The sequence below is a fragment of the Cyprinus carpio genome, chromosome B6 (assembly GCF_018340385.1).
Source record: "Cyprinus carpio isolate SPL01 chromosome B6, ASM1834038v1, whole genome shotgun sequence".
Taxonomy (NCBI): domain Eukaryota; kingdom Metazoa; phylum Chordata; class Actinopteri; order Cypriniformes; family Cyprinidae; genus Cyprinus; species Cyprinus carpio.
This window is the reverse complement of record NC_056602.1, coordinates 22,585,306-22,596,947: the sequence shown is the minus strand read 5'-3', so window position 1 is coordinate 22,596,947 and position 11,642 is coordinate 22,585,306. Positions and strand designations below refer to the sequence as shown.

General features: G+C 33.4%; 1 long non-coding RNA gene across 4 annotated transcripts; it reads right to left on the bottom strand.

Moving 5' to 3' along the window:
• Positions 1-5,464: 5,464 nt before the first annotated feature.
• Positions 5,465-11,214, bottom strand: LOC109063682. Of its 4 annotated transcripts, none has more exons than XR_006155035.1 (7): positions 11,184-11,214; positions 10,514-11,050; positions 10,277-10,348; positions 7,490-7,610; positions 6,968-7,104; positions 6,815-6,851; positions 5,465-6,374 (listed from the first exon to the last, which is right to left on the bottom strand). It is a non-coding gene; the product is annotated as an uncharacterized LOC109063682 (long non-coding RNA). The 4 variants fall into 4 exon arrangements; XR_006155036.1 differs by adding an exon at positions 9,677-9,735 and having other exon boundaries at positions 10,514-11,205; XR_002013277.2 differs by having other exon boundaries at positions 7,490-7,607; positions 10,514-11,202.
• Between the last annotated feature and the right edge of the window lie 428 nt (positions 11,215-11,642).

Sequence of the window (11,642 nt, the reverse complement as noted above, 5' to 3'; positions counted from 1 at the left end):
CGCTGCCGTTTGAACTTTGAGGTGAGCTGATAAACGGTCCATAGCACGGTTCAGATGAGTAGAGCTGTTTCGAAGTGGTGCTGCTTTTGGTTTTATGTTTATAGTTTTTTTGTTTTTTGTTTTATTTTTGTGGATTATATCATGATAATTATCGTTTTTTTTTTTTATTATTATCGTTTTTTTTTTGTTGTTAAACGTTTTGATACGTATCGACTCTTATGACGGTGTGAAGTTTTATATGTGAATCATATGTGAACAGCTTCAGATGGATGCTAATAATACATATTTTGAGTTTAGAAATTACATCAGATATGTTTTCTGATAATAGAACTTTATTGATACATTTTCAGGCATGGCTCTTTGGTTGTGGAGAGAGCCAGTCAGAAAGGTTCGCTGAATTGCAAGTGTACATGAGCTGCATCGGGGGAAGGAATGAATGGAGGTTATTGAATGAGTGAAAGCAACGTATGAGGGACATTGAGAGAGAGTGTGTGCATTGAATTCGCATTTCAAGCGCTTCTGTCCAGTCTGTGAAATGTAGCTGGTCTCTCTGCAGACTGTAAATGTTTAATAATGTTGTTTCATACAGTGCTACCTTTACACACTCCCTCAAATCTGATCATAAGACCACTAGTTCTATAACATTATCATGACATATTTTGCGTTAAATGTGTTTGAATGTAATATATTTTGGTCTTGTGACTTGTCACTTCCAGTTAGTGTTGAGAGCTAGCAGGCATTTTGATTTTAAGCATTGATGGTTCACTGGTTCTCCTCGGCACAAACTCACAATAAAGCAAATATATGTTTTCTGCAAAAATTTGAAATCAATTGATACAGCAACGTGCTTTTCTAAAGAATTCTGTTGGCCATCCAACATATTCAGCGTCAAAGCTAGGTTGCCATGGTGATAAGCACAGAAACCAAATTAAGGTCCTTGGAAGATGAGTGTTTTGTGTGTGTGTGTGTGTGTGTGTGTGTGTGTGTGTACATCTGTGGAAGCGCAGACATGGAGTATAAGTAATGGAATTAACCATTTGCTCTGCCCAGATCATCCATCGGTACTGTAGGTCTTCTAGGTTAAACTGTAAACTGTAGACTCAGGCTGTAAACACATATAGACTCTACTTACAGTGCAAAACATCTATGAAAATAATACTAGATATTATTCATGGTGCAAAAAGCTAAGCGCCATTTGTAAACTTTATTCAAATGTTCTCCTTGCTCAATAAATTACATAAACCTATTATATGTTATTGATAAGACTTTAAGAAATAAAAGTCCTCTATTAAACAATAGGTTTTATTAAGTTATCCAAAATTAAATGTGTTTATTTTATGTTATTGATAAGAATTTGTAGGGTAATGATTCGCATCTATATTTTTTAACTTGAGCCAATGAAAAATAAATAACTTTACTAAAGGGCAAGTTATTTATTTTTCATTGGCTCAAGTTAAAAAATATAGATCTGAAACATTACCCTAAATTATTTTAATTGGATGAATGAAACACTTTTTTCAGTGAATGAATTAGGGTTTAGATTTTATTCGTTAGAGTCTATCATTTAATAGAAACATATTAAATCAGCATGGATGACGAGAACAACCTTCATAGACACAACAGAATCAACGATAGAATCATAGAATCAACCTTTAAATACACAGTTAACCCAAAAATGAAAATTCATGTCATCATTTACTCACCCTCATGTTTTTTTTTTAAATATTTTTTAATCTAATCTTTAATATCATAAGTTACCTTTCATATCTCGAAGCTTGATTCAATCAGTTTATTTACTTCACTTTACTTTGATTTTCTTTTCACTCTTCACTCTTTTCTTTTCACTAATATATCTATATATATATTAGTATATTAATAAAAATAGTATGAAAATAAATATATTAAAAGATGGCTATATAAAATGATGGCTATTGTTAAATCAGGGTTATCTGCAATAAAAATGATTAGAACTTTCAATTAGTTTACAAATGCAATAGAATTAAAAGTAAAATATGTTGATTATTTAATCAAATTTAACACATATATGTTAATATTGGCTGAAAAATCCCCCTAATGAAGATCATTAAAAAATAATACATTATTAACTATAGCAAACTTAGCATGCTAGCTCTGTTAACAGTTATTGGGCAAACAGATTTCCCGGCATCTGTTCATGTACTTAGCCAACTATCTATTATGCTGGATATGCACAATAGCAAGAATACAAACTGATTAATTTCAAACATGTCTGTTATTTGTTTTGCTGTGTCTCATTTGTTTGTCTCAGCGTGCAGTTTATGACATTACATAAACGCAGCAGATTGTTGAAAACATTACAGCATAAAAAAAGAGAAAAATAATGATACTGCTTCAGTAAGACCAATGTTTGTGAAACTGTTCAAAACGTAACTGAAAGGCTTTTTAAAGCACACTTCTTTACATTTAAAAGACAATTTAAACTAATACTATTCTCTCATTGAAATATTTGGAGGCAGACTGTCCTTTTGTAAGATGCCAGCTAAAAACATTTTTGCATAATTGTAATTTTAGGCTTCAGTTTGACCTTTGCTTTCCTCTTTGCACAATGAAAGACCATATATCACCGCCTGCTCTTTTTCTCTCCCTTTCTTTGTCACACACAAAACAATGACTGGATTCACTAAAAATAGCTCTGTTAGTGTATTCTTTTCATCCCAAATGCATTCTGGAAGCCTCCATTCTGTTGACAAACTGACAAAATAATAGATGCATGTATATTATAACAAACAAATCCCACCGCTATGACAAGCAAGTCCTGTAAACATGGATAGCAATCCAAATTTATTGACAACATAGCACAGTTAAGCGTTTTGAGATGAGCTCTGCACAATAAAGCTGATTCATGGGCGATAAACAATAAACTAAGCACCACCAACAACGGCCTTTAGGTAGCATATGAATGCCTAAGAGCGACGTTAAGTCATCACACCCACCCTAATCAAAAGAATGAATGCATTTTTGTGGGCTGAATTGGAGAAAAAAAAAAAACACAGAGCATCTACAATGATACTTGATCCTTTGGTCTGTTGTATTAGAAGTTGCAAATGGTAAATAAAGTTGGATTAATAATGAAGATTTACAGAGTTTTCACAGCTGCTAGTAAGCAGCCCTCTGAAGTAAGTGTGAAGAGTTTCTATGACTACCTCTGTGTCAAGAAGAAACAGAAAAGTGCAGCTGCATCCTATGCTTATCTCAGGTGTATTGTGCACAACTCTGCAATATATCAGCTTTGAGCAAAAAAAACGAGCCCGGGGCACAAAAACTCTATTGAAGAGATTTTATAAACACAGCGCAAATGGAGACAGCCAAAGAAAGAATAAGACAGAAAAGAAGAAGAGAGAGACACTGTCAATGTCACTTTTGTCTTAGTATTTAATTCTGTCTGAATAGCTGCAGCAAAATAGAGGAGAAATAAGAAACAGAAGGTTATTCTGTAGAACAAATTAAACACTTTTGCCTTTATGATTTTTGTTTTGTGCATCCAGGGAACATCATCTGTGTCCATTATAGTCCATTTAAAGGTAGCAGTATATAAGTATAATACATTTAAAAAATATATTTTGTTATATTTTGCATATATACTTATTTTATTTGATCATTTTACTTTATCATTATACTATATACTCTGTCTCTGTTTCTCTCTCTCTCTCTCTCTCTCTCTCTCTCTCTCTCTATATATATATATATATACATATAAATCAGTAAGATACCTTAAAAAGAAATTAATACTTTTATTCAGCATTAATAAAGGCTTTTAATGACTTTTATACTGTTACAAAAATTATTTTAAGAAAATGCTGTTCTTTTGAACTTTCCATGCATCAAGGAATCCTGAAAATAAAAGTATGTACAGTTTCCACAAAAATATTGATAATAATAAGATGCTAATAATAAATATTTCTTGTGTACCAAAGCAGCGTATTACAAACAAATATGGTTAGGTATTTTTGTTTATATGTATAAATACTGACGTTACAATAAATATTACTATCAATTTTAACATGGTAAGAATTAATAATTAGCAATGTAATACAGTTAAATGCAAAATGTGATTATTATTATTATACCAATTAATCACATATATGCTATACAATTTCATGTTACAAAAACTATTCAAAAACATCTTAGGGTATTGCGCTCAGGAAAAAATATAGAGTTTACATAACACACCTTGACCAATATGGGGTCACGCTGTCACAATGGAACCTGCCATTAAAGAACCTATTATAGGCTTTGCAGCAAAATGTAAACAAATGAAATTCAATTCAGTACAATTCATTAACCACTTTTTCTACCAATCCCTCACCACAGTTTTCTCTAATTGTCAGAGTCTTTGATAAAAACAGGTTTTTGAAATAGGTAGTTCTCAGGCCTTTGAATATTGTGAGTTAGAAAAATGAAGAGGAAACTGAAAATAAGAAATGAGACATTCAAATACACAGGGAACACAACTGTTGCATAATCAGTTTGTCTAACAAATTCAGTTCATCAAAGCGTTTGGTGCACATTTTTCATCAGAAGTATCTGCTAATTGCTGGCAGTTCATTGACGTATAGTTTGTGTACGCCAGGAACCCAGTACATACGCAGAAAAGTAGATATGCATAGCAGATCATGTGAATATGTACTGTTATTAATTATAGATTAAAGGAGTTTATGCATATTTCATAGCCAGGGCATGTTAATTGAGCTGCACAAGCAATAAGAGGCAAGTGAAGTGCTGGCTGTGTTGCAACTCGTCAAACCCAAAGGTCAGCAGACATTTCTGTCAGCATGATGACAGAATGCATTTTCAAGTTTTAAAGGGGTCATAACAGGAAAGTCATACTGTTGTTTTTAGTTACCATATTCCATTAAAGCAGTGATCCTCAAATTTGGTTTTTTTGATACATTTTTTTTTGGTTTTTAGTTTTAATATTGATCTAACACACCTGAGTTTGCTAGTCAATGTCTTCAGGATCATTAGAAAATCACAGGTAGGATTGTTTAATTAGGGTTGGAGTTAAACTCTGCAGGAAAGTGGATCCTGAGAGCTTAGATTTGAGGATCACTGCATTAAAGGAACAGTTCACCAAAAAATTTAATTTTCCTGCAAATTTATTCAACCTCAGGCTATCCAAGATTTAGATTAGTTTGGTTCTTCTTCAGAACAGATGTGGAGAAATTGATGGACCAGTGCTGGACTTTTCAACTGAAGATAGCGTTTTTATGCATACAGACTCATATTTTGGCCTGAAGCAACAGTTTAAAGTTAAAAAGTTTTAATGAGGGATTTGTTTCTTAAAAACAAAGCTTTTTACTTTACAAGACAGGAACTGATGGACTGAAGTCGTTGTGGGTTATTATGACATTTTTATCAGCTGTTTAAACTCTCATTCTGGCAGCACCCATTCACTACAACCCAGGAAAAAAAAAAAACATATTTAAAATTTTAAAAATGTATTTAGTTACCACTTGGTGTACACTTGAACCACTTTCATACACTAGTACAATCAAGTGTACTACAAGTGGTGAGTAAATAGATTTTTTAAATACAGAGATAATATGTTAAAATTGGATTTTAGTTGATATTCATGGATTTCCAAAATAGCACAATTGAGTACACTTAGATGATCTTAAGTTTATCTTAAGAAGTACTAAAGAATCATTTTTAGTATATTAAAAAAGTGCACAAAAATAGAGCACTTAAAGTACATTAGAGTGATCCATTGATTATCAAGTGATGTAAATGTGAAATTTTTCAAAAACATTTTAGATGAAGAAACAAACTCATCTACATATTGGATGACCTGATTGAGGGTAAGTCAATTTTAAGCAAATTTTCATTTTGGGTAAACTATTCCTTTAAGTATGATTTAAAAGTCTGTTTATTAGCAGCTATCTTGGTAAGCTATTTTCTGTGTGGGTAAAAAGTATGCAGGTACAACTCCTGTGTATGTGAATGGGAAATGACAACAACAACAAAAATCTGTCAAGCTTATGCTTTGACAATATTTCAAATCAGCAATAAAATCGGAAAACAATGCAATCTTATCTTGTGCTTTATTAGCTCAATATCTGAAAACAATTTAGAAACTGTTTTCTTTTTTATTTTTATAGCATATCAAGCTCTTTTATCGCAAAAGATCAAGGAAAATGTTATTTCTAATGACATGAGCCCATTAAAAAAAATCTGGCTTAATACAGCCTGAAAAAAACTAAATCAAATAACTGCAATGAGGAAATTGATAGAAAATGACCTGAAATTGTTGGTGAAATAATTATTTAGCAAAGCTATTTGGTCTCCCTGGAGTAGTATGGACTGCCTGTAGAGTTCACTTCATAGTGTGGTAGCAGCTGAAATGACAAAAATAGTTTCCTTTTAAACTTCCCCATATTCCATACTGAATTGTATTTAGTGTTTTCAAGCAAAGTTAAAGTTCATTCCTACATAGAACTAGACTACATACAGTATAAGTACATAAACCACATAAGCAGAAAAGCTAAATTTATATTCATAATATGTATGTCAACTGCCAGAAAAAAATAAATAAATAAAAAATTAGCAAAAATACAAAATTTATAACATTTTGAAAGAAATATTTTTTTTGCAAATAAGCTAAAGATAATTATTTTCTGATTCTGTTATGATAGTGAGAGGTGAAACATTACCACTTGTAATATTTCAAAACAAATCTAATTGCTGAATAAGTTTCGACACAAAGACCTCATACTTTCTTTCCTAACAGAACATTCTGTCGCTTTCTATGTGATCTGCAGAGACCCAAACAGCTTACCTTAACATTCACTTCAATGCTGTATGTGGCCTTGTGTCTGTGAAAAAAATAAATAAAAAATAAATGCTTTTCATGGCATGGTAACCATTTTTCAATTAATTCCCATCCACAGACATATTCAACCCAACAGCATTCATGTGAATAGCAATGTACCCTTGTGACCTGAGAGAGACTTTACATAATCTCTCTAGATGTTTTGCAACAATGCAGAGGAGCGGTGGAAGGAGAACGGAAGAATGCACTGCAGTCTTGTTTGCTGGAAACGTACAGGCTCAAGGCTGAACTTCAAACTGAATACAGAAAATAAGATGTTAGGGTAAAGCACGAATGCACAAAATCGTGACTTTTGAGTTCATTGTAGAGCTTGTATAGCCAAGACACATAAATATTAAAATGTAGAGCAAAAATGGAAGGCATTAAAATCAACAACAAATAAAATACTAACAAATAAAATCAAATTAAAAATTGTTCACAATTCCTCTTTCTCCACTCCAATAAAGGCAGAAGGAAAGGTTGAAAATATAACTATAAAATCATAGAGGATTGAATCATGCTGTCTTAACAGAAAGTGATTCCTTAATATATTATTTTCCACTGGCTCTGTTGTTCATTTTTGTAATTTTTTTGTGTAGAACATTTTGGCAAAGCACAAACACGCACATACAGTACACGTACAGATAAGCTTCAAAGCTGCTGAGGAAGAACACAGTGTCCAATAGATGACAGGTGTCTGCTGTAGCTCTGACGTCTGAAACATCCTCCCCATCCTGAGCTTCCTAAAGACACCAGCACTCTGCTGAAAAAAGAAAACCAGAAAAAATTTTCTGGTCTCGAGAAGGATTGAAAACAATCCACAAATAGAGCACAACTGTAGAAAGACTCACTGGATGGTTCACTGGACAGATTTTTTGTTTTATTTTCATAGAATCTGAATTTACACCACATATTTCATATGTGATTTTACTAGAGAAGCGACTATGTTGAACACAAAACAATACATTGGGGAGCAGTCGTGGACTAATGGACAGAGAGTTGGCATTATAACCCAAATGTTGCAAATTCGAGTCTTGGTATTGGCAGGCAATCAATGGAGGAATCATTAACAGACAAGACAAGAGCAAGAAACTAAACTTCAAAATAAAAGCACACCAATTAATGAGACATGGACATGTTGCTACAGGGTTGTTAGTTGTTTGGCTCGTACTAGATGGTGTGTTACTTTAGCTCGATCCCTGTATCTCTGATATGCTTGACTCTTTTTAATACGTTTATGGGATTTTTTTGGTTTGTTTGTTTTTAGGTTTGTTTGCTTAGAAAAGCAATACCACACTTCACTCTGGATTTGTTTTTGTTTTTTTTTGAGCCAGCGGTTGTGTTAAATCTTTAACCCGACCTTTTGGGTAGTTTTATTGAAGTCAACTATTGCTTAAAAAAACTATATTTCTTGTTGAAAATGACTCCAAAATAGATTGGAAATAAACATTTACTAATATGTTCAATATAATGTATGAACATTTATTAATAAGCTGAATAAATAAATAAATAAAAATTTAAAGGGGTCATATGATGCAATTTCAAGATTTCCTTTCTCTTTGGAGTGTTACAAGCTGTTCGTGAATAGATAAGATCCCTAAAGTTGCAAAGACTAAAGTCTCAAACCCAAAGAGATATTCTTTATAAAAGTTAAGACTCGTCCACGCCCTCGTAAAACACCTCGTTTAAACACACCCCCATGTCTACGTCACTGTGTGGGAAGATTTGCATAACACGGCCTAAATATTTACGCAAAGAAAAGAGGAGTAACTTTTATTTATACTTTTATTATGCATCACAGTATGGTAAGGGGCATAACATTTCCGTCACACACTTGAGGTATTCAGCCAATCACAACGCACTGGATAGCTGGCCAATCAGAGCACACCTCACTTTTCAGAACGATGAGTTTTGTAAAAATCGACGCATTTCAGAAAGGCGGGGCATAGAGGAGAAACAATAATGTACAGTATGTGGAAAATAATGTGTTTTTTGAACCTTAAACCTCATAAACATTTTATTACACCAAATACGCAAAATAATGTTATTTTTTAGCAACGTCATATGACCCCTTTAATTGCTTATTAATAAATAAGCTTTTTAATAATAACTTTTGTTTATTGCTGGTGCCTCTAGTAATTATGTGTGTAATTTATTTAATTTACAACCTATTTTGGGTTCATTTTAAGCTAGCCATATAATAATTTTTAAACAAAGGTTGGGTTAAACATTTAACCCATTCGCTGGGTCAAAACAACCCAGTTCCTGGGTTTGTCCATTTTTCACCCAGCACCAAGCATTTTCTAGAGTGTTCTTTTAAATAAGTTGGTATCATCACGATACACATAAAGAAAAAATTGAGAAGTACTTTTGAAAATAACTCAAATCACCCATAAAAATCGTGACAAGACTCTCTCCTATCCTGCTCTTTCAGTGAAGACAAACAATGTGAACTGGATTACTGCTCATAGAACCATCTATATGTCTGAAGGATTCTGCTTTATAGTGAGCAGGTGCTACATGTAGCTCCGTCATGCACGACTGTTCCAGAATCCCTCCACTAACAAGCTCATTGAACAGTAGCAACCCTTCATCATTCACTTCTAGCCCTCACCTCTCTTGCTCTCTTTCTCTCACCCTTGCAAAGCTCTGCTCAAACAGACTGGGTCGCTAACAAAGTCTGAGTGCTATGGAAACAGTGAGAGTTAAATGAACAGTGTCTTCAAGGTGAGCTGAGATGAAGGACAGTTGGTAGGAGCTGGTAGCAATGCAATCAAGGGTTTCTGAGAAGTTATATCGGTAAATGTTTCTAGATCTATGTTTTGGTACCTGAATCATGTAATTTCCTTGGGAGCTGAACTGTACTTGAAGTAATGTGTTTCAGTTTGCTGGAACATGAAATGGCATGGGTAACCCGTTTTACTTTAAAACATCAATAGGACAAACTTTTTTTTTATCCATCAGAAGTTGTTTGGATCTTGACAAGTAGAAATTTCATAACAGAACTGAGCCAGACATAAATGCAAAGAGGCTTCATGACAGGTTGTGGAGGCTCAACTTCACACTTCAGAGCATCTTGATTTATTTCAGTAGTAATGTTTGTTTTCAGATATACTGTTGGAATTATATTTTGTTATATTAACTGTATTGTTGCAATTCATTTTATCATTTCATGTTGACTTTAATTCTCACTTGTAAATTCTAGCATTCTCCTATATAATTTAAATGTAAATTTAAGCAGGCTTTAATGAGATCAAGACGAGCAGTCAGGCTGAAAAGCATCATTGACTCAGCATTTCATGACACTGGCATTTAGGTGTTGCGTTTTTTCCCCGATGTGACAACCATGACTCACTGCAGTCCACCAGAGGACAAACCTCAACACAACCTACTGATGCTACCAAGAACCTACAGTAGGTATATACTGACCTCCAGTGACGAGGAAAGTGAATCCCTTCAAGTCCCTTTAAGTGCCCTGAACATGTTCTTCTATCAGACGATCTACATTACCACATCATCGTGGCAGATCAAATCGTGGCATGTAGCCGGAAAAGAGTCATGCAAGGAAAGAACCAAAGAAGAACATGTTCAGAATTGTAGTGTTGCTTGCTGCATTTTAACACAAGCTAATACAGGTTTTTGATGTTATCATATGACATTTCTTACCATGTTTGTCATTGTGATGGCTCAAACCATGACATGTAGTTGGAAAGACACATGCAAGGTAAGAAACAGAGTAACATGTTCAGAAATACTGTGATTTTCTAAAAATACAAATTTCATGCTGCACTTTTACACACCGCTTTTGATGTATTACCATCTTTGCCATTGTGATGGCTCAAACCTCGGCATGTAGTTAGAAAGAGTCATGCAAAGAAAGAAACACATAAGAACATGTTCAAAAATACAAGGTTTTCTAGAATAAAAGAAAAAATCATGTTGCATTTAAACACAATACAGTTTTTATCATGATGTCACATGATTATTTTTACCATAATCACTATTGCAGCAGCTCAAACCAGGGCATGTAGTTGGAAAGAGTCATGCAAGGAAACAGAAGAACATGTTAAGAAATAATGAATCTGCACTTAAAACAAGTGAATACAGTTTTTTTGATGTATCCATATACAAAATATTCAGATTTGACTTGCCTTATATTGCTGTCAGATGATCTACATTACCACATCATAGTGGCAGATCAAACTGTGGCATGTAGTTGGAAAGAATCATGCAAAGAAAGAACCAGAGAACAACACGTTCAGAAATACAGTGATTCTTTCTGCACTTTAACACAAGCTAATACAGGTTTTTGATGTTATCATATGACATTTCTTACCATGTTTATCATTGTGATGGCTCAAAACATGTTTTGTAGTTGGTAATAAAGGTTTTTGGTGTTATATTGTGTAATTTGTTAAGATGTTTTTTGATTTTCTAAAATACAAATTTCATGCTACACTTTTACACAAGTTATCACCGCTTTTGATGTATTACCATGTTTGCCATTGTGATGGCTCAAACCTCGGCATGTAGTTAGAAAGAGTCATGCAAAGAAAGAAACACATAAGAACATGTTCAAAAATACAAGGTTTTCTAGAATAAAAGAAAAAATCATGTTGCATTTAAACACAATACAGTTTTTATCTTGTTGTCACATGATTATTTTTACCATAATCACTATTGTGGCAGCTCAAACCAGGGCATGTAGTTGGAAAGAGTCATGCAAAGAAAGAACCAGAGAACAACACATTCAGAAAAACAGTGATTCTTTCTGCACTTTAACACAAGCTAATAC